General features: G+C 42.6%; 1 protein-coding gene across 2 annotated transcripts in view; it reads left to right on the top strand.

Annotated features, from left to right (window-relative positions):
- Positions 1-24,542, top strand: part of Pde1c (phosphodiesterase 1C) — a 588,396-nt gene that overhangs the window by 215,484 nt on the left and 348,370 nt on the right. The window lies entirely within an intron of this gene.

Raw genomic sequence — 24,542 nt, 5'->3', positions numbered from 1 at the left:
AGACCCTGCCTTTATATAAAATATTTTAAAAGGTTCGGGATATGACTCAGTGGTTAAATGCCTCTGGGTTAAATTCCCAGTACCAAAACAACAAACAAACAAATAAATAAACAAATACACAACCCCTCTCCCCCCCAAAACCCAGAATTAAGATCTAATCAATTTTCCAGCTTGTCTTCCTCCCCTTCTTTCTTTCGGTATCCTTATTTTTAATCTCTTGCTTTTCTTTCCATCATAGACTTATATTTTCCGAATGGTTAGTAGAGTATACGGATCTCACTTCAGATAATTTTGGGGGTCTGTGAAATATATTTGAAAGATATGCTGTCTTTTGCATCCAGGTGATGTGTGTAATTGCTCAATAAAAGCCATTTCATTATGTGAAGGTTCTTTTTAGTAAAGACTGCATTATAGATGAGTTTACAGCAAAAGTGATGAATAGGGGTTTGGATTTCTTTGTACAAGGTGGTGACTACATGGGTAAGACAAGAATCGCAGCCAAGTGCTTTTCTTATTCCCTAGGAGGGGTTTGGTTATTACTTTATGAGGTTGTGAATAAAATAAAACCCACTCACCCGAAGCACATCCTGTGAACCTGCAGCTCTCTGCAGGTGACTGTGGTGAAAGAGGGGGCGTCGGATGGCTTTCTTGGTTTATGTTTTCTCACTCTGGAGCCAACCTCTCCACAGGGCTCTATAGCTACTCCTCCATCTCAAAGCAGGTCTATTGTCTTCTTCAATGAACAGCAGAAGGGTGCTCTCCAAGAACGAACACCTCCGGGACCACCACCTGTTCCCTTTGCAGTCTCTTCATGCTTTTTCGTAGATGGAATGTACTGACTGGTGGCCCTTCACTTGATCTGCTAGTTGTACCATGTGTCAATGTGTGGGTTCCCGAGAGAGACTAAATTCTAAGTTGTTTTTTTTTTTTTTTTAAGTCAGGACTTATTCCTGGTTCCTTGTAACATTTGGCACAATAGGAAAGACACAGAAGGTACAGTTATGCCAATCCTTTAGCAATTGAGGCTAGAAATTTCATTGCCATTGACTACTCATTTATTGCTGTGCTGTTCTGGAACCACTCTTTCTTCCAAAGGAGATGGTTGATTCTTTCTTTTCTCCTCCTCCTCCTCCTCCTCCTCCCCCCCTCCCCCTCCTTCTCCTCCTCCTCTTCCTCCTCCTTCTCCTCCTCCTCTTCCTCCTCCTCCTCCTCCTCCTCCTCTTCCTCCTCCTCCTCCCCTTCCCCCTCCTTCTCCTCCTCCCCCTCCCCCTCCTTCTCCTCCTCCTCTTCCTCCTCCTCCTCCTCTTCCTCCTCCTCCTCCTCCTCCTTCTTCTTTTTTCTTTTCTTTTCTTTTTTTTTTTTTGGCACTTGGGATTGAACCCAAGGGGCACTTTACCACTGAGCTACATCTCTATATGACTTTAGGATTTCAAAGAAGAATGAACTCTGGCTGGACTTTTAAGTAATGCTATAGGAGTGTATCGTTTATGCATTCCCTCCTCGCCCTCAGTGTCACTCAAGATCTGAAAAAACTGGAGAATTGATGGCTCCCGGTATCAGTGACACAGGAGAAATGGTGCATTACACCCCTGCAGTTTTAAACTTCAGTTGCATCAATGATCAGTACTCTCGGTAAGATAGCTCTTCTTATGCCAATGGACATAGTCTTCCCTCTGCTGAGGTTGAAGCATCAGGTTCTTCTCTTTAACTCTGGAATCCAGAACTTCTCAGCCCCAGTGCCCTGAATGTGCATGTATGTGTGCGCACACACACACACACAATTGGAAGATCTGCACATATAGTTGTCAACATCCTGTACCCCTCTACTTTGGAATGTCGTCTTTGTTGAAGGGCATGTGGTTCCCATGGATGGGCATCATCTGTCCTCTTGAAGCTCCTCTGCAGGGTCATCATCACTGAGTGATTCAGGAAAAGTGATAACTTTGGGTTTACCCATCTTTTTCTCCTTGTTCATACATGGAAGGGATTTGGAACCTGGGGCCATGAAATATCATCAGCTCCTATTATCAAACAAGATTGAGATTCCAATGATAATAAGCCTATTGTACCAAATTATTAGGAAGTTCAGTCTTTTCTTGGGGTTCTTCTCCCTAACTATTCCTAAGGGCCCCCAGGCTTACGGACAATGGTTTCAGTGTTTGTCCTTTTCCTGATCTGCCTTCTGTCAAGAAATGGGGTCTCATGTTGAGGGTGGACTTTCTGATCCCACTGAGCTTATGACTCTACATCACCAACCCAGATCTCCTCTTCTTTGGAATGTTTCCTCTCCGTGACTTTTGCTGTCTTTTTCCTGACACCTGGGCTTAGGTGACACTACCAGTTTTTCTTATAATGTTGACCTTCCAAAGGAAGGGGCTAGATGCTTCATTCCACTTTCTCCATGAATCTTTTTTAGCTCTCTGCAAGTAGGTTGGTATATACCAGCCACTTCCAGGACAAAGAGAGTAACCCTTGGTTAATATTTGCATAATGTTTTCATTCAAGTAGTTCTTTCCAGATCAAAAAGGACACTCTGCTCTGCAGTTAAATTCTTCTTTCCATTCCCTAGGTAAAATTTATAGGTAGATTATAAATTTATAGGTAGTAGGTGTTTTTCCAAAAAGTTTCAAAAGTGAATGTGTCTCAGTCTCCCCTGGGTTCTCTGTTAAAATAACAATAACAATAGCTATTCTCTTATTTCCAGAAGCCTTATGATGTTGTCCACTGTAGAGATGAAGAAACTGGCCCAGAGAGGTAGATCTAAGGTTCTGATTAAATACAGATACAAAGTAATATAGATGATTGCTTGGAGATTGGTGATCACCAATGGCAGCAGCAAGGGGTAGCTTGTGTAGCTGTTAAGCTGTATGTCAGCCTTTGGAATATCATCACATAAACATCTCTTTTAGACTTTCATAAAAAGCATGCCTGTGATTCAAATGCAGCTTCAAGACAAGTCCCTGGGACTCCTCTTCCAACTGGGGTGCCACCTCTGAGTCTGTTTTGTAAGCATTCTGGGACAGCCATTGGTGGCCAACACTTTTTAGGTCAGTTACCAATCACGCAGGAGGTGTTGCAGGAAGTGAGAATTTGACACACAGATTTAGAAATAAAGATTTTGGAAAATGAGAGGCACCACCTTTCTCCCCACAGGGCTATACACTGATAGCTGACGTGTGTGCAAATGCCATCTCAACTCTGAATATGGTCCCTGATACTCTTCCCTGTTGTCCCTCTCTTTGCTAGGCAGTGCTGAGCAAATGCTGTGACTTGGAGCAGAGAGTTCAGCAGAGTCTCAGGAGGAGTACAGGGGATGGAAGGATGGGTTTTTCATTCTAAGCTACCCAGTTAGGACTATTCAACTTCTGATAGTGGCTGTATTTGGGTTTTCGTTTCAATTCTATTACTATTGGCAAATTATTTTCTTCATTTATTTAAACATCTTTTTTTCCCTTTTCTTTGTTTATTTCCAAATACATGAAAGTATAATTGTCAATAAAAACTGTATATATTTATGATGTATAATGTGATGTTTTGTTGTATGTTAACATTGGAAAATGATTAAATCAAGCTAGTTAACACACACCTCACCTCACATGCTTACTTGTTTATTCTTTTCTTAATTGTCACAGAGGTTGGACCAGGACTGGCCCTGACAGTTCAAACTCAGTTGGGCATCACCATCACTGGGGACTTATTGACATGGATCGTGGGGCTCACCTTCAAGTGTGGGACAGGGCTCTGGAATGTGCTTTTCTAACAAGCTTCAGGTGATCTTGTTGCCGATGGTTGAAGGACTATTGAGCTAGGTGATATTTAATACCTCTTTGAACTTGAAAATATTTTGTTATGTTAATTTGAGCAGGTCACTCACCTAATTCGTCTTCAGTTCTGAAATCTATGACATGGGGATAAAACATTCACTTCCCAGGGGCTTGGGGAGGATTTAAAGGTGACCTACGTGAAAGAGATAAGCAGTGAATGGCAGAATGGGCCCAGGAAGTATTGATCTTGTATTTATGTTCAGCACTCCCTGGAATGCCCTTGAGCTTACCCACAGAAAATATGTGCATCAAAGTCGGGTGTGTGGCTCCAGGTGCAGACACTGTGAGCTTCGAAAGCCCACTAAGCCTTTTCCATGAGAAATCTGCTTTCAAAAGCTGATACACTTGAAAGGAAAAAGTGGAGACTTCAGTGCCTGGAAGGTGACCCCCTGGGAAATCACCCTGGGTGTCTCTTTTCCTTATTCCTCATGAGCCTCTTGGTCTGTCTGCGCTTTTCTTAAAGGTGAATAGAGAATGAATTGAATCTGGGGCTAAAGCAGATAGACAAGTCCAGCCAGTGTGACCGGCGACAGGAATCTCAATACCTGCCACTAGAGGACCCAAGAGAACAGGAAAGAGCTGGCAGCTGAGAGCCTTTTCTCTCTCTAGCCTCCAGCACACATTTGCAGAGGTGAAACCTGGCCCATAGTATACTGAGAGTCAAGGAAATGAATGCATCTTGGGCATCTGTGATGTGCCAGGGACTAGCCAGGCAATTGCTCATTTAATCTCCCCAGAGCCTGGCAAATTGAGCATTGTTATCCTAGTTGTACAGACTAGGAAACTGAGGCTCAGTGAGATTAAGCAGTTTGCCCAAAGACACCCAGCAGATGGCTCAGCTCGAGAATTAAACTCAGTCAACCTAGCTCTAAACTATGAACTCTCCACCATGTTCTGCTTCCACCATATCGCCTCGACTTTCGGGTTTCTGGAATTGTTGTGGATGACAATTTGTTCTCAGTGTTGTGGGTGGTACTAGATGGGGTGTTCCCTTCGAATATACAGATTGATGTATACCTTAGATATCCTTCAAGACTGACTCTGTTCTATTGCACTAAATCTTTTTCTGGTCCAGACCTATGTTTTCAACCCACCCATTCCTTTTGGATAGAAGGCCTCTAAGGCACTACTTCAGTATCCAGCAGTGGAACCCCTGAAGCCACCCAGTGTGCCAGCCATCCCAGTTACTTACCTTGAACCACGGGACCCCCTGGGTGGGCTCAGTTGCCAGGTTTTGGTAACTTTGAGTTTGGAAGAAGAGCATGCTTATGCCCTAGGGAGTCACCCGGTGGTTGATGAGTGTCTTTCCCCACTTAGAATGGACTTATTTGGGCTTTGGCAAAGGTTTCTAGATTCTATACATAGCTTACTAAGAATATGTTTCCAAGAGCAGAACTGCACGGAGCCAACACCTCAGCTACGGATGAGATTAAGGCCTTGTCAGATCCCATTTAATGGATTTCGTTTTCCATGCAGAATTAAATCATTGAACTCGTCCTCATTTTGGCTTTTGGCAGTCAATTTTCCACCAGGGGATGCTGCCAAGAAGTCCGTTTCTGACTTGATTACTTTCAGGAAATGTGCAATCTGGCTGATGATATGGCATGGCGTGTGTTAGAGTCCCCTGTGGCTTCTGATCCCACCCCGGCATGAGTCATGGGTTAAAATTCCCAGTTAGCTCATGGGAAGTCTGATCACATGGATTTCTCTATCACCATGTATTGCTCACCCACTGGAGACTTCTGGGGACCCATGGTTCTGGTGGTTGTGTGGGGAAAATTGTCCCTGTGATGGCCAAGGTTGTGTACCCCAATTGTACCAGACATGGCAGAAATCCCTAAGGCCAGTTGGTCCTTGGAGATGCTGGACTCCTCTGGGGGTGACTTTGGCTGGATAGTGGCCTTGCTGAACTTGCTTTAGAGTTGCACTGTAGTACAAGATGTGTTCACCCAATCTTTTTTCCTTCTCTGCTTTGTAGGAAATCAGAACCTCTCCCAGCTCCTAATTCATTTCTTTCTCTCTCTCTATTTTTTTGGTTGCTGTGGGGGAACTGAGGATTAAACTCAGGGGCACTCAACCACTGAGTCCCATCCCTAACCTTATTTTGTATTTTATTTAGAGACAGGGTCTCACTGAGTTGCTTAGCACCTCACTTTTACTGAGGCTGGCTCTGAACTTGTAATCCTCCTGCCTCAGTCTCCTGAGCTGCTGGGATGGATTACAGGCATGCACCACCATGCCCAGCTCATTTTTCTCTTACAGATTTTCTCCCTGATAAATTTCTTGTATGTCTAATCCTGCCTTGGCATTTACTTCTTAAAGGTTCAGGTTAAACACAGTGTCCTGTCTCACTATGATCCACCCAGTACTTGTATTTTGGTGCTATAAGCACAGTTTCAGTTTTATGGGCCTAGGAATCCTGGATCAGGATTTAATTTTATATTTTATATTTGAGGATATGTCTTCCCCATGGGCTATAGTTTTAGGGTGGACATTAGCCAGGCCACATCTTTCTTTAGTATCTTGAAACTTAAATTGCCTATGAGATAACTTATTTTCTTGGATTAAGTAAAGAAACTGCAAGAGAAGTGGAGAGAATTTTAAATTATACTCAAAATATGGCTATTACCATTGTCTAAGGGAAAAACTAAGAAATGTTGACCTCCATACAGAAGGTTGGATTTTGAACACAGTCTGGTTCCCAGCCAGTGGACCTGTATCCAGGACTCACTTCCCCTCAAGAATGTGTCCTTCTTCAAACCAGAGCACATTCTCCTCTGGTTATTGGGAAATTCAGACTCCCACCTCCAGGAATGAAGCTCCTCTGAAGTGTATTCTAAATCACAGCAACTCTTAGCACATTTTACAAAGTGCAAGCTATTCATTCTAGAATAGCCCCTTAGGGAGGAGTAAGGAGCTTCAGTACTCTCAGGTGGAAAAGGAGGTATGGAGCATTCCTTCTAGTCTTCATCTCTCAGCCAGTGTCAAGTGTGGATAAACTTCTCCACACTTCCTAATTAGCAACAGGAGTTTCTGCCCAAGGCCAAGAGGTAGATGTGTAATCCCCAATGTCCTCCCTAATTTATGTTTTATTTTATTTTTTTTGGTGCTGGGGATTGAACCCAGGGCCTTGTGCATGTGAGGCAAGCACTCTACCAACTGAGCTATATCCCCAGCCCTGTTTTCTCTAAATTAATGAAGGAAGCATGAAGGAATCAGCTCGGACCAAATAACATCTAGGGGTCAGTGTGGGAAACGTGGTAAATATGTGTCTTTTCTCCAGATGCACAAGCAGTAACTTTATTGCACACAACCTGTACACTCATAAGAAAGGAGTTTTCAATAGAGTTCTCCATATTTGAAGGTAGCATTGGGAGCTATGGGGGTGACAGCAGCAGTCGGGATGGTTTGTGTGGAAAATAGGTGTAGCCCAAGGCCAAGGGCTCCCTGTGCTCTTGCTTGGGTATTTCCACAGCTGAACAGCTGGAACTCCTACTCACGTGCTCCCTGAACACTTTACAATTCCCCCAAGAACACGTCCTGTGTTATTCTTGTTCGTATTTTGCATTAGAAACTGATTTTTCCGGGGACAGGGACCCACAGCCTGGGTTATATCAGAATGCTCAAAGAATATTTGTTGATAATGGACAGACTGTGGTTTTGCAGCCCAATTCACTTTTTCTGGTTTAACTCACCACCCTACTGTAAGGGTAGAGTAGTTCTTGGCGCTGGAAGTGCAAATTCAGTACATCCCAGACATCAGGGGAACCTCTGGTCAGAAGAGAAGGCAACAGAACTGCTGCTGGAAGCTTCAGAAGCCCTTGCCAGCGCTGCCGCCACCAGATTCCTTTCTTTGCTATTTTTTTTTATTTTGACTTATTAGAGGATACAGGATTTATTCTTGTCAATCAGTAGGGAACCGGGAGTTGCTTTACAGAGAATGTGCTTTATAGATTGACATCACAACGTGAGAAGTACCTGAGTAACAGGGTCACAACTTTGTCAGTACTGAGATGTGCAAGAAAATGTAGCATTTAAATTTTGTTTTTAGTGGAGCTGATTTTTCTCCCAGAGCCCCCACTTTCCTGGTACCAGAAGAGGGAACCCTACATTTAAAGTCAACTATGGACTCATATGCTTTTTATTTCCCTCTGCTGATTTGGTTTCTTTGGACAAATACTCTCTTGTTCAGATGTCCTCCGTCCTCTCTCCCCCTGCATTTTGCCAATGCAGTGGCATTTTGTGTGGCTCTGGCCACTGAGGAATGGGGTCCTCCATCTCCCCCTGCTGGTGGGTGGGATGTGGGCTCCTTTGCCTGCTTCTTGTCCTCCGAGTCCCATGCCAGTGCTTTGGACCACAAAGGGCTGGTTGTGATTCTGGATGCCATGGTCTAGCTGACAGCCCTGGACTGCTCTGCCCGCCTGGGCTGCTCTGCCCCCCTGTCAGCCATCCTGGCTGACTCTAGTCACTATCCCAGGTGATGTCTGAGGCTCGACTGCAGGAGCTGTGGTAACCTCTGCCTTTCAAAACCACACAAGACTTAAGGGATAATCTGGGAAAGCTAAAACCTGCTTTCCCTTTACCTGTGTTGACTTTGATGTGGAGCCTCTAGTTTGTGGGCACCTGTCCCTCTAGGGAGAGGACAGGGAGGAACAACAGATTTCATCCTTGCCTCTTCTGCCCTCATTTCCCTTCTCCATGAATCCCCCCAGCCAGAAAAGAAGTAGATGGCTGACTATTCACTTCTCTTACATCATCTCCTCTTCCTCCCCAGTGCCAGGCTGGGGGCTAAGTTGTAATGGTGGATGAGTCAAAGAGGCAGATTGGCCCAGTGATATGGGACCCTGCATGGGGAGACATCTCAAAAACACCGTATGTCACCCCTCACAAATATTAAATGATAAATGACTACTGCATTTATTTTTGTAGTTAATTCAAGGTACCTTAAATAAAAATAAAGCAAATTCCTTTAAAACTGGATCCTATAATAATGCAAATCTAGATATCATTATTGGTGACTGATCCCTGTCCTCTGCAGCAGGGACTCCTGGTCACATTATTAACCTTACAATAATGACTCTATGTTTTACTCTGTAGAAATATTTGTTCATATTTGCAGCATTAGGGCAGGATTCTTGGCCTTGCCAGTGGAAAAGGAGCAGTTTCTATCTTAGAATCTTTCGGGTAACAAATGCTGTCTTTCCATTCAAGTGCTCTGAGCATCCTCTGCAGTAGCATCCCGCCTGGCTGGGCACTGGTACATTGGACCAGCGTGTGCCCTGCTCCTCTCGGTCTCACACACACCATAGAACTATAAAACAGGCAACTTTGGATCACAGTGGATGTGAAAGGGAAGCAGAAGGAACATAAGAACCAGGGCCGGGAGACATGAAAACCTGGCACGGCTTGAAGGAACTGTTGGATTTGCACCCAAGGCATGGGAAGGGGAGGCAGTTAAAGTTTGGAACCAGGTAAAGGAAAGCGATCATATATGAGAGAGCCTTGTATGCTGTGGAGTTTCAATTTTATTCCAGAGGCAGACGCTCTTGGAAGCTTTTGGAAACTTTAAGGAAGCAGAAGGGAGACTATTTTTCATTATGTTACAGAATGAGGAGTTACATTTCTCCTCCACACATAGCATCAAAATGGTTTCCCGAGGAATAATGGGGCTGGAGAATGGCATCGGGGACTGAACACCTATGGGTTTTGCCAAGCTTGGAGGAGGTATATGGGTAGTTCTGAGAAATAACTGATGAAAATATGTTTTCCTATATGGATTGGAAAAGAGATCATTTTAAAAATTACTTTCGAATGCAGCCGTATCTAGTGACTAGACAGCTGATATCTGTAATCTACCACGGTTCCCTATTTATTGATCAATGTTAAGTGTGGCCGAAAGTGAATTTGCTGGGATAATTACTTCCAGACCTTGGCAGCCAGCTCAGCTGGGGAAGCATTGTTGTCCTCATTTAGAGGAAGGGCTAACCCTGGCTGAGGTGACCAGGCTTACGTACTGGAAGGTAGACATATTGAAGACTGCCTGAGAGCGTGACTCACAAAGTACAAACAGGAAGATGTGACTCAAATAGATCTCTGGGCCTAGAGATTGTAAACTTTGAGTTAAATTGTAAACTTTGAGTTACTATCATTCTCATTCTTTGAAAATGGCCCAGATTTGGGATAAGAAATGGTCTATGTAGTTGGGTGGAGGTATTTTTATAATGTTCTGTTAGTTATTTTATTCATAAATATGTCTGCCCAATATCAGGATTAAGTTTCATTGGTTGTTAAATTTCGTAGGGTAGCACTCAATCCCACTATTCTGTTTAACTGTAAGCTGACATATAAGTAACTATATTTAAGAAATGCTTTTGCATTTAAAAAAAATTTTTGGACAATACTTAAACCTCTAGAAACAGCACAATTAATGGTAAAACAATAATTATCTCCTACTTTGAGTCATCTTTTTATCATTTTACCATATTTGTTTTGGATCTACTATCTATCTTTTTTTTTTTTTTCTGAACCTTCTACCCCAAGTAGTTGACATCATGACCTTCTAGCTTGGGCTTGTATCTGTTAAGAACCAGCTATTTTCTTACAGTAAAATTACCATAATCAGGAAACTCAATATTGATCTAACACTCTTATACAGGATATGGTCCATACTCAGATTTCACCAAATGTCACAATAACATCTTTTAGTGTAATCTTTTGATCCAGGCTCTATTCCAAAGGCACCCATTACATTTACTTGTCATGTCCCTTTAGTCTTCTTTAATCGGAAACGGGTTTTCAGGTGGTTTTTGTTTGTTTGGTTTTCATGACATTGACATTTAGAAGCAAACAGGCCATGTGTTTTGTTGTGTGGAGGGCTTCCCAGGTTGGCTTTGTCTGAAGGGTGCCCTTCAGGTACCCATTTGCAAGGGTTGACTACTACACAAGTGATGCTCTGTCCTCAGCGCAGCAATGAGGAGGAAGATGGTAGGCTTGTTGTGTTATTGGTGGTATTGACTTTGATCACTTGGTTAAGGTTGTTTCTTCCACTTGACCTGTGGTAAAGGTTCCTTTCTTCCTTTTGTAGTTATTTTTAGGGTGGTGCTTTGAGATTCTGTGACTTTTTACTCAACAAGCTTATGCAATGGTTCTGCATCTTGTCTGAATCAGTGGTTGAGTTGTCCCTAGTTGGAGTAGAGTTGTCTAACTCTATCATTCCTTCTCCATTTATTACATGATATTTGACTATAAATAAGACCATCTTTTCCCCTTTATATTTCAGTATTCATATGGATGCTGGATTCTTCTTTCATCCAATGCTTTGTAAGTCATTATATCTTTATCCTAGCTAGAGTCCCAGTGGTTGTTAGAGAAAATTCATAAAGACTAGCAGAGGGGAGGTAGGGGTAGTGTGTCAGTCTATAATGCATGAAACATGAAAGTGTACATCAACAGATCCAGGGTCTAATTACCTGCCCTGCTGCTGCTATGAATGGCCACTATGGTCTCTTTCTGCCCATTTTGGGTTGCTGTCTGCTCCCACTGACCAGCACCCAATGGTTAGGAAGAGCTGCCTGAATCTTACCAATGAGGGGCCTCTTGGGAGCCTCTGAACTCTGGTTATAATCACAGCTTTACTCTTGCTCCACCTAACTTTAAGTGTGCAGTTTAAGCTGATCCCTAGTGTGTTCCTCTATTTAATGGGATTAGATGTCCTAGTCCTTGTGGGATACCTGTGAAGAGTCAGGGAGGCCATGGCTATTGAATGGTGAGCGGGGTGATTGGCATCTGCAAGTGCTTTATTGTTAGTAAGTGATGTGCTTCATGCTCGGCATCCTGCTTGGTGCTCTTGCAAGATGTACAGGTGGGTCTAGGTTCTGTGTTGTGTGAAGGAATTAGTTTCGTTCATGCTCATGTGGCCCTCAGCACTGCACCACTGACACCTGGGACCTCTGAGGTTCTTTCTCTTTTTAGCATTTCACTCTCCCCCTTGTGCAGCCACATCACCTAGAATGGTGACTCAGCTAACCTCATGGGAGGTTTTCGTCAATCATTTTTCAACCTGTTAAGCTATTTAATCCTCACAACATCTTTCTGAGCTAGGCATCTAATACTTTATTTTCCAGATGGAGAAACTAAGGCACAAGGACATTCATTTATCCAAAGACATGCTACCAATCAGTAGATCTGGGATTCAAAGTGTGGCCCCAGAATCCACACTTAACCACTAGGCAACCCTGCCTTCTCCATTTATTGCAAGGTATTTGACTGCCTTCCAGGTGGAACATGGAGGTGGCGGGTTGGGATTGTCTGGGTTCATTGCTGATGTGGAGCAGCCCTTCAGTTAGGGTGTCTGCTTCCTGCTTTTCTCTCCACCAGCCTGATACAGTGCTGGTGTCCAGATCAGCCTGCTTGCTTGGTTCTTACCATTTCTGGGTGCCTGGTCTTACTGTTGCACCAACTGGCAGGCTGCCTGGGACTTGACCTTCTGACTACCACTGCCTCCTACCACAGGTTGTCAGTCTAGGAACGCAGTGTTAACTGCTGGACTGGAGAACTAGAAAGCTCTGAAGACCTGTACTGCTCTCCTGGCTATGAGTTTGCGTCTGCCACATGCTCGCCACCCACAGGCTTCTACAAGCCACTCACTGGCATCAAACACCCTGCAGATCACTAGAGCCCTGACTGAGGCTGTGACCATGTGGTACATATCATGCAGGGTGGGGATAAGAGGGGGGAAGGTGATTTAGCACAAGTGCTTGAATTCAAAGCTGATTTCTATCCCAGTTCTTTCACTTACCTCCTTGGGGCAGTGGCTTAGCTTCTCTTAGACTCAGTTTTCTTTTCTGTAAAGCACCAATGACAATGATGAGAAGATGGGATGGGAAATTGTATGTAAACCCTCGTATTAAAAACTGCAGTCTTGGGCTAGAGTTGTGGCTCAGTGGTAGAGCACTTGCCTAGCATGTGTGAGGCACTCAGCACCACAAAAAATAAACAAATAAAATAAAGATTTCGTGTCCACCCACAACTGAAACTATTAAACAAACAAAACTCCTGCAATTTAGGTCAAGTTCATTGTGTTGTGTCAATGTCAGTTTTCCTGGTCTTGATCATGGACAAAGTAGGGCAAGGTGTTATCATTAAGGGAGCAGGATGGAGGGTGAGTGGCACCTTTGAAATGTTTTCACAACTTATTGTGTGTCCATAATTGTTTCAACAAAAGGTTAAACAGCAACGTTTAGCATTGTGTCTAGTCTCCATTAATCATAGTTTTTTAAAAATTCTAAAGTGTCATCAGGAATTCTGTTCTTTGACTTAAGCTCAACCTTTTGAGGGTGTGTGTGTGTGTGTGTGTGTGTGTGTGTGTGTGTATGAAAAAGAGTGAGAAAGATGGAGGAGGGGAGCAAAGTCAGAAACACAAAATCAGAGAGAGAAGCATCTACCTAAGAGAAAGGAGAGAGTAGACCAAACAAATTCTAGAACCCTTTTCTAATGCACTGCACCACGTCAATACATCAGTGGCCTCCACCAGCAACCGCCACTGAATTCTCTTCTTGCTATAATTTCTTCTTCTCCCAGTTGAAAACCTTGCCTTTTATTACTTTTGTGGTCTCTGTTCAAATATCAGGTTATCTTAAATCAGGTTGTTGAATGTATTCATGAGCAGTCAAGTCGTGACCTTAGGCGAGGCCAGAATTGGGTGTTCTGCAGGCTCTTCTGGTCAGGCTGCCCCTGGTCCCTCTCTTTTTTTGATTCATTCTCCTGTATCCACATTGCCTTGGTGTGTGCTGATGTCCCCAAGTCCATTTCTTTAATGACCATTTAGGCCTTTCTTGACCACTGTCACCAGATGCAGACTGTGCTGCCTTCTCACAGGGTGTAGGATTTATCTGGGGTGGGTGTCTGGAGTTTTGGAATGATCACAGAATGAGCTCTCCTACCCCTTGAGATGCCATATGTCCATGCCATTTTAGATAACTGAAGTGTCACCAAATGTCCCTTATGTTGTCTTTCTCCATAAGCCAATTCAACAGAATGCAGGCAAATCACATGTTTTCTTTTGGGAATGCGCTACGTGGAAGCTTTCAGAAGCCTGCTAGGCACTGACTATTTTTACTTTAGGATTTAGTGGCTGCCGGGTCTCATCACTCTCTGGAAAGTTGGATTTGAGAGATTGCCTCAGTTTCTTGGTCACCAGTTTCTCTTTTCTTTGTCTTTTCCAAAATGATGTTTTGTCATAAACCAACATACTCACCTTAGAGAACATTTGATAAACGGTAGTAGAAAAGATTCCTAATACAATCCCTGCTATCATTTTGGCATCCTTCCGGAAGCATCAATATCCATGCCTTATTCTTATAGTTGTCATTATAGCGTGGATGTAGTTCAGTAAGCTAATTTTTATTGCCATTATATATTTCCCATGTTGCTGTATAATGCGTGTTTGTGTGTGTGAAATGTGGGAGAGGTTATTTACCCATGCCACTATTGTTGATCATTTAGGTGGTTCCCAGTTTTTCACTCTTCAACAGGATGCTGTGACCAAAATCCTCACGTATCTAGATAGTTTTAAACTGCATCCAGTTTAGTGTATAAATAGAAACACTGAATAAAGGGCATCTTAGTTCTTAATAAACCTCATTACTAAAAGGTCCCTGAGAAGCTTCAAAATTCCTACCAGCATTGAATGCCTTATGATTTTGTATAGTAATACTCACTTCTCACAGCTTTGACGTGACTATTCATAGTTGTTTTTTTATTATTTTAAAGTTGTAAGTGGACACAATACGTTTACTTATTTATTTTTATGTGGTGCTGAGGATCAAACCCAGTGCCTCATGCATGCTAGGCAAGTGCCCTACCACCAAGCTACAACCCCAGCCCTAATTATTGTTTTTTTCAAGGTAGGCTGTCCTTTCCTTAAAACCAAACAAGCCCATGATGACTGTTTGGTTGTCTTTTGCTGATGCCCTGCTCAGAAGAGCATTAGAGTCTCTCTTTGATGTTGAGGGAATCAATATCATCCTCTTTTATATCATAGCAGAGTAAGGTTCAGAAAAACCAAGTGATTTCACCAAGGACATACAACTAAGAAACAGCAGAGCCCAGAGTGAAACCTGTATAATTTTGGTCCTGAAGCCTTTGTATTTTCTTCTCCATTCCCTATATGGAAACAGGAGACAGAGAATGAACTAATGAATTGTTCTTGGGATGAAGAGTTGGGGACTTAGGAGATAAGAAATCACTTGCCCAGGAAAGACTTCATGTATGTTCTTGCCCTCAAGGAACTGGAAGTTTAATGGAGAAAACAGAGAGGTCACTTAATAATTACTGTATGGTGAAGTGGCAATTTTTATATATGCTAAAGTATTAATGATTTATATAAAAATATAATTAAATGCTATCATAGAAATAGAGAAGAGAATTTTCTACATAGCTTTATTAATATATAATTGACATACAAAAACACTGTACATTTTCAAATATTCCAATGGGTTTGACATTTGTATACACCTGTGACATCATCACTACATGAACCATCTTCCCTCCAAGATTTTTCTTTCTACATTTTCTTCTATTAACTTTGAAAATTAGCTCTTTTGCATTCCACACAATGGACATCCACAGCCACCTCCACAGATTACATACTAGTTTGCATTTTCTAGTTTTGTATATAAATGAAACCAAGCAGTATGTATTCTGGTGTCTTTCACTGAGTGCAACTATTTTGAAAGCCATCCATGTTGTGACATATATCAATAGATCATCCCCTTGTATTGCTGAGTGGTATTCCATTGCACGGTGTAAAATGACTTGTTAATTCATTCAACTTTTTGCTGGGCATTAGCATTTTCCAATTCCTGTCATGTAAATATTCCCACCATGGCTGATTTCAAGTCACCAAGATGGAGTCACAGAATGGAACTGGAAAAAGATGTACACAATTAGCTCTCATGAACTGTCAGGGACAAGTTCTGCCTCTGTTCCAAAAATGCTGGAAATTAGTGCTGGACAGTAAGTAGCTGTGAAGTTCAAGGAATCGGAACACTAGAAAAGCTTGGCACCTGGAACACTTGAGTTTTGAGTTCCTTAGCTTTCCGTGTTTGGGGATGGAGTTGGTTCCCACTCGAAAATAGCTGTTTTGGGGGCTTAGCCCATGTGGTTTCTAGGAAATGCTATTCTGTTTACAAAGACTATTTGTTTTAAAGACTTATTAATCAGGAAATAAATAATGGTTATGGGCAGGGGTAAAAACTGTTCTGAGGATTTCATACCTTTGTGATTATTTTAAAATAAATGTAAATAAATGCATGAATCTTTTTTTTTTTTTTTGGATAGAAATGTTCCTTTTAAATTCTGTATTCCCCGTCTAGACATTGTTAAAATTACTTTCATTTTAGATATTGTGTGGAATGCAAAAGAGCTAATTTTCAAAGTTAATAGAAGAAAAATGTAGAAAGAAAAAAATGTGTGGCTTTACTTTGTCCTTCAATATTTTATACATCTTCCTCTCTGTAAATAACAAATTGTTTGTAGGGAAACAATTTACATTTATAGTAGTGCTTTTCATTCTGCATTATCCCCAAACTTCCTCTCTGATCTCTCCATTCATCACTGAATAGCTGCTGTCATTGGCAGAAACACACTGAACCATGCCTGTGACACAGAGGAAATCAGATCAGGATCAGGGAATGTGGGAGGGGGGGTAGCTTGGAACAGAGCAGGAGAATTGGGCAGGCATGGACTTGGCAACTCCTTAGGATCCATTCATTTACAGTAACCATTTGTTGAGCTCCTTTTTTTTGTGCCAGGTGCGAAAGTATGTGGTATATGATGGTAACAAAATTGACCTGGTCCCTCTCTTTGTAGAATTTATAGCTCCTGTGCATGACAAGCAGCTAAGCACATTCTCAAACCTGGTCTCAAAGTGGCCTGCCAAAGTGACCATATTATCCTAACCAAATGTAGAAATCATCGGATCATAAAGGTTATTTATTTTTGCCGCAGTGATGTAATATTCCCATCACCTGTGATTCTGGATGGGCTGAGCGGCTGCCTCATATGAGATCACTTATTTTACTATTTCATTAAAAAAGAAATTACTGCATCAAATTCTAGCTTTTTTTTTTTTTTTGAAAAAGTGAGGCCCTGTGATCTTTGATGTTTGTCCGGTGAGGACAATTCTGAACTTTTCAGTTAACAGTCCATCCTTGGAAGGCTCAGGTGAACGCCCACTTTCCTGTCTTGTTGACTAAAGCACAAGCTTTCTTGAGGTGTCGGTCATGACTAAGGCCTTGCACCTCAATGTGGATGGCTCTCTAGTGTAGTGCAGGTTCTTAACCTGAAGGATGGCTTCAGGAGCTCTGGGAATGTCCAAAATGAGGGCCTAGGGTTACCTGTTTATTTTTTAGGGAATCTGAGACTTTCTTCAGATTCTCATAGTGTTTATAATTTAAAAAAAAGGCTTCAGAACCTTCAGGGCACTGGAAAGAACACTGAGTAGGTGTTGAGGCAGCCGCCCTTCTCTGGCCTATGCCATCAGGCTGTGGAGACCTCCAGGTGCCTCAGTTTTGTCATTTGTACAGCAGGGTAAATGTTTTTCCTTTCTAACCATCAGGACTATTGTGAGATCACATGAGATCTTTGAGCAAAAAAGTGCTTAGCCGGTGCCCCATGCTGTGCAAATCACCACAGCAGATCATAAGAGCAAGGGTGGTGGCTGAGGCGGAGGGAACAGTCAGAGAAGATCCCGAGGGACATGAGGCCACTTCCCCAGTCACTGAAGAGGATCAGAGTCTTTGCTGTTCTTCTAGTGTCCTTGAGTCACCTTGGGCCCTGGTTGCTGTTGAGCCCAGCTCATTCCAGGAGGAGGAACAAGAGTCAGGCGAAGGGGGAGGAAACCCCATGTGAACAAAAGCTCACGAGGAGAAGACACCCTCACCTAACAGAAAAAGGGAGCTTTCCCCAGCAATACTTATGTTCGAGAAACCTTTATTTCTCCTCAGTATGTTCAGTCTAAATTTGGACCTCACCTGGGAAGGCCTTTTGCTTAGGATCTCCTGGTTTAAATAGGGACTGTATATCCTGTGTGGCCAGGCGCACTGCTCAGCCTCGCCCAGCATTAGTTATTCATGTGCAGACTTGATACCCAGTTCTCTGACTGAAGGAATAGTTTTTATTTAATTTTTATTGCAGAAGTTTGGGGTTTCAATCCAGCCTCTGCCACATATCGGTTGTATTATTTTGGACAGCTCTGATGCAGTTTGTGAATGGAATCTGTAATTCTTTCTTCAGAATGACTTGTGAAAATAAAATGAATGGAGCTAGATGAAAGTGCTGTAAAATGTAAGGCACTATTTTGAAGTTATTATAATAGTAATTTTGTAATGATTGTAATGATAGGTCTTGCTAATAATGCTCACACAACCGTGAATAATCACATAACAATCACCAACAATTTTCATTGTAAATTATTGTTGGATTATGGTTTAAAGTACAATTAATAAGCAGATGTGAAGAAACACTCCTTTCAGCTTGAGAGTAGGAACTTTGCTCAGATGGGGATCCCCATCTCTGTTCATCTCATTTGCTTTTTTGGAGTATGCATGCTATAGCTAGCTGCAGGTGAAATAGCTAAGAGAGGAAGTGATGAAAATGGATGGTTTGGAAGCTGTTGGTTAAACCTGAAGCATCGCTCTGTTGCTCTTTCTTCAACAGGTGCATCCAAGGCATGTTTCTGTATTTAGTTTCTCCACTTCTGTTCTCTTTAGCTCTCTGTTTGGCCCTGGTCCTCGGCACCTCTCGCCTTCCTACAGTAATAGTCTCCCAGCTGACCTTAGAATGTCCTCATCTAATCTATTCCATAGTTTGCTATTACACTGAGCCACATCCCCAGCCTTTTTTTATATTTTATTTGAGACAGGGTCTAGCTAAGTTGCTTACGGCCTTGCTAAGTTGCTGAGGCTGGTTTTGAACTTGTGATCCTCCTGTCTCAGCCTCCCAAACTGCTGGGATTACAGGTGCGCACCACCATGCTCAGCACAGGTATATATATATTTAAAGCAGATTCAACTTTTTAAAAACCTTTGGTTCCCCATTGCCCACAACATACGTGCTCGACAGAGGCAATGGAAGACAGTATTGAATCAAAGTAATTTGTTACTACTAATAATTAGAGAGCAGAAGTCTGTGAATAATGTATTCTCTTTTTGTTTTACTCTTTAAAAACCAATTAGAGTAAGGTTCACTGCATCATTGCTGTCTAGTGTGGGAGGGTGAGGGCAGAATGAAAGCTCATGCATGGAAAGGTTGTGAATAACCCTGGCTATGCCCATAGACAGCACCATCCATCATTTACTCTGTGGGTAAAATAATAGAGAACCAGTAGTCAGAAAAATAAAACCTGCGCTCCTCGGTATGCCATAAAAAGGATCCATGATCTGGGGCCCACTTTGTTTTGATCCTTCCCTCCTGCCTCCTCACCCCTCCTGCCATCCTCATCCCATGCTATTTCCCAGCTACAATGATTGCAGAGATATTCATTTCCTGCCCATGATGTGCTTTCCTGTGTGTGGGAACAGCAGCCTAGTTTCCCTTTGGAGAAGTTGTTTCCCTATTTTCAGCCCTATAGGGTTTGGGTAAGGTTGACCCTACCTCTTCCTCTGGGGATGGGTATCACCTGATAGGCCAACAGAAGTAGGGGATTCCTTCAATCACAGTGATTGGCTGGAAATGGGCAGGTGCTTCAACTGGGGCCAATCAGATGCACCCTGTGGTTTTGCAGGAATTATTGGGGAGGAGGTGCTGTCTTTCCACTAAGGCTGTGGAACAGGTAGGATGCGTGTGTGGTGCTGCCAGGGGTCTTTTACACCCAGGAGGAAAGGCTGCCTGAGTGTGCCATTGTCACAGATGAGAGGAGCACGGGGAGGCAGATCAGCACAGTCTCAGTGGCATTATTTGAGTCCCTGGGTGCATGTGAAGCTAGATACAGTTTGGTTTTATGAGCCAATACCATGTCAATCTGTCTCTCTTGCTTAAATCATTATGAATTTCTTTTCTGTTTCTTTAAATCAGAGTCCTGACTACTTTATTGAACCTATTATTCCCTAGTCAGGGCAAGCCCTTTATGATTGTGTGTTTTTGCTCTTGGTTTGGAATGTCCATCTCCATTGCTCAACCCAGCAGTATTCTGTTGGGTTCCTTAGATTTCTCTAGTACCTTTCCATCCTACCTGGACAGAGGACATCACCTCTCTGTGTCCCTGTAGCCGAGGTCATCCATGACATTGCACTTTGTCTTATAGTTAACTACATGCATATTGATATCTCTAACTCCTTACTATGGAATACTCCGTTTCAAACACTTTCTTTTTTAAATGCATAACCCTAACACTTTGCACAACTTCTGTGATAGTAAATATTTGTTGAATGCAATATAGATATATAAAAAGGCAGAAAATGAGCAGTAATAAGGGGAAGAGAGAAAGAAAGTAAAAAAGAAAAAAAAGTACATTTGCTCTTTAAAATGTGAGTCTTTAGCTTGGGCTGTGAGTAAAGGAAGATGGGAATAACTTGTTGAATAACAAGTTAAACCCACTTAATCTCTTTTTCTGGGAACTGTTAGTACTTGACAGCTGCAAAATATATGGTAGCCTAGACAGGAGGAATTTAGCACAGCACATGGGAATGGCAAGAAGAGAGCCGCAAGCCACGATCCCATCTGAGTTACATAAAGTCATGATCAGTGACACTGCATCCTGCATAGCAGATGGGCTGTCACCCCCTGGGACATCTCTCAGGACTCTGCCCTTCTCTCCATTCCCTGCTGGACTACTACAGATGCTTCTCATAGGGCTCCCCATCTCATCCTGTGTGCTGGGTTAGAATGAACCTGTAGTCAGCCTGGCTGGTTAACCATTGCTTACACATTATGTAACCAAGGCACCTCTGTGGAGGCTCACGTAAGACTCGCCATTGTGTGGCCTGGATTTTCTTTCCCAGGTTCACTTCCTCTTTATTATGTTCCAGGTGGTGATCCCTGCAGTTGATCATGCCCTGCTGTTGCCTGTCTGGATAGTTCTCTTAGGGAGACCTCTCCACTGGGAAATTCAGTTCCCAATTCTGTAAACCCATAAGCTATGGCCTTTTGAAGTCATAGACAAATGCTACTACCTCCTCTTGAAGCTCTCAGTTGAACTGACCTCTCCATTCTCTGAACTGCCCTAGAACATTTTGGTTATAAGAGTTTGTGTGTGTGTGTGTGTGTGTGTGTGATATCTTTCTTCCTTCCTTTCTTCCTCCTTTCCTCTCCTTTTTTTTCTTCTGCATTAGGATAGGTTAGCTAATATAACAAATGGCTTTCAAATTTCAACAGCTTAACACATTCAAACTTTATTTCTCACTTTCCCACTATCCAGTGCAGCCTAAGCATCTCTTCTATGTGGCCACCATGCCCAAGATGTCTTTGCCATCTCAGAGCCTTAGCTGCCAATTACACATATTGAGAGCTGGAAAAAAAAGAGAAGGGGGATGGATGGCATAAGATGTTTTAGCGGGTAGGCGAGGATGTGGCCTGTGTTCTTTCTGCCCGTACACCACTGGCTAGAATTGAGTCATGTGGTGCCATCTAGAAGCAAGGGTAGCTGGGAAATGCAGTTTTCTGGTTGGCCCTGGACAAGGAAATGGGATTGATGAATATTTGTCACGTCACTTCCAGTACCTTACTGGAGAAGTTGTCCCATCATTTCTGTGTCCTCTGGCAGTTCTGAGCAAAGTCCCCTAAACCTCTCAGGCAGCCCTGAAGCTGGAGCCCCTGAAGGCCTGTGCAGGGCAGCATTGCACTCACCAAATTTTGCAACCTCATTACTGATTGCTGCCGTGCTTCTGAACGGGGAAGAAACCTCCTTGAGTGCCCTTGTGTTTACACCTTCCTCTGTCCTTTTCTCACCCTCCTCTTCCTCTTCCTCCTTCTGCTCTTTCTTCTCTTCCTCGTGCTCCTCTGGCCTTTTCTTTTCCTCTCCTTCTCTAACTCCTCTTCCCCTTTCCCTTTACACATTTCCTCTTTTCATCTTTTTTTTCCTATTCCCTTCTTCCAGTTCCTTTGTTTTCTCTTAACCTACTTTTTATTCTCACCCCAAGCCCAACTGCCGAAGACCTAAGTGCACACAGTTGGGCATGGACGCCAGTGGTCGTGGAAGGTGGAGAAAAGGACTCTCTCTCTCTCTCTCTCTCTCTCTCTCTCTCTCTCTCTCTCTCTCTGTGTTAAATGAACTTTTAATTTGGGAATAACTTTAGATTTGCAGAAAAGTTGCAAAGAATATATAGAGAGTCTCCACAGCCTCTTCACCCCATGCTACTAAAGTTAACATCTTAGTTTCTGTGGTATCATTGTCAAAACTGAGAAACCAACATTGGTACCTACCATTAACTTGACTACCACCTTTATTCAGCTTTTACCAACTTTTCCATCCATATCCGTTTTCGGTTTCAGGCTGCCGTCTAGGGTACTACCTGGAATTTAGTTGTCATATTTCCTGAAGTCCCCTCTGGCCTGTGACAGTTTCTTGGTCTTTGTTCTGGGTAACTTTGATAGTTTTAGGGAGTACTGGTGAATATTGTGTGGAAGGGTCCTTGGCTTTATTTCTTTATTTATTTTAAATTTTTCTCATGATTAGTTTAAGGTTACAGGATCTGGGAGAAAAACCACAGAGGTGAAGTTGTCCCATCACAGCAGGGGGTCCATGATACCCATGTGACATTACTTGTACTTTTAGACTTCCTCACTTGAATAAGGGACTGTTTGCCAAATTTCTCCATTGTAATGTTCCTATTTTGCCCTTTCCATACTATATTTGTGCTATGTGTAGCCAGCACTCAAGGGAATGAGCTTCACCTCCTGGAGGGGAAAATATCTACTTAATATTATGTAGAGTGTCCTGTTCTTTTTGCTTTCTTATTTAAATACTTTCAAAGTTTATGAATAGTCTTGAGCCATCAAGATGGGCATACATTTTGGCTTCAAAGCTACCTCCATGACAACCAAATGAAGAACCTTACAATTTTTTTGTTACCCAGGTAGGAGAGAAAGTCCATCCTGAGAATTGAAACAAAGCAAGCAAATGAACCTATTAGCATGCATCATGTTATGAAGTAGCTCCCCTGACAGTTGACTGAGAATGGCTGTGTGGCACTGGACTCATCCCTTCCTCCATCATTCACAAGTGCACACCTTCACTCTTGGTTGGAAGAGCCTTGGATTCTCTGAATTGCTCCCTGCCTTGGTGTCAGGCCGAGATGCTGAGGTGCTCTGTTGCTTGGGACAGGGAAGCGAGCAGAAGGGTGTGTTTTGCCCCTTAACAGCCCCAACCACACCCTATCTAGCCAGCTTTGTGTATCAGGCAAGTCAGACAGGGACCCTTAGAGGGTCTGATGGGAGGAGCAGTTTCCGGCTTCAAAGCCAGCTTTCTCAGCTGTCAGAAGTGTGAAGGAAGTGCTTTTGAAATAAAAATTGAAATGAATCACAGCTTTAATTGTTTTCTATTTATAATCATAGTCGAGTGAGATCATGCGAGCAGATCACTTTATTCTATGGATGATGGGAAAAGTAATGCAGCTGAGTGCAAGAAAACAGGCCACCTTCAGATTGTCTGCAAATTCACATGCTCTTTGGGATGTAAAGAGGCAGGAACTGGAAGACAGGTACCTGGATTTTGGCATCAGGCACACCTGAATCTCAGTCTTGGCATTTATTAGTCAAGTGGCCTTTTAAAAAAAATAGAAATGATTTTCTTGTTGATTCATATATATTCAGTAAATACTATTTTAAAGGTAATATTTTTATAATATACTTTTACTTCCCATGATGACTCATTTATCATACAAGTAAAGCATGCAAGATTTTCAAGACGAAGCATTTTCATAGCCCTCCACCCCCTTTTTTTTTCATTTTCTTTTTTGCTCACTTATTCAACAAATTTTTGGTAATCAGTTACTATGGTAGGCCCTGGGATGCTAGGCTAGACATTTCAGCACTCTACCTCACTCCTCTGCTTGCAGAGACATGGAGGATGCTGCCATGCCCCACCAAGTGACTTTTCTAACTTCATCTCTCTTAAGATGAAAAATGGAGTCAATGAAATTTGCTTTGGATGGTTGCTGCAAGGATTAAATGAAGTAATGCCTCTTAAGTGCCTGTCTATGACTTAATAGGTAGCAGCCACATCAGAATGCTTTTGGTGCCAGTAACAGAAAACCCAACCCAAAGTTGCCCAGAGAATCAAAATCATATTTATGTTCTTTCCTATAAAGAGAAGAATAAAGGTAGGATGACTCTAGGATCAGTTGGTTTAGAGGCTCAACATTATCATCAAAAGCCCAGGTTCTTTTCCTCTTTCTGCCCTGCCATTCTCAGAAGGATGGGTTAGCATTCAGACTAGTTCTCTTCATGATCACTATAAGGCCGCTGAAGTTCTAAGCTGCTGAAGTTCTAAGCATCACATTCCCAGATGACAAACCACACTGGAAGATAAAGTATCTCTTCTAGTGTTTTTCTAGAAAACCATTTTTCAAAAGCAGCCTGTCCCCATTCTTCCTTTCCCAGACAACCAGTTGCTATATAATACTATAACATGACATCACAGGTGGGTGTCTGATTCATGGGCTGCTGTAATGGATTTAAACCACTCAGGATACACTCTTGAGGCAAAGGTTGGTCCAGCCT

This window comes from Urocitellus parryii, chromosome 3 (assembly GCF_045843805.1).
Source record: "Urocitellus parryii isolate mUroPar1 chromosome 3, mUroPar1.hap1, whole genome shotgun sequence".
NCBI lineage: Eukaryota > Metazoa > Chordata > Mammalia > Rodentia > Sciuridae > Urocitellus > Urocitellus parryii.
The sequence above is the reverse complement of the archived record's forward strand: the minus strand, read 5'-3'. Positions and strand labels throughout refer to the sequence as shown.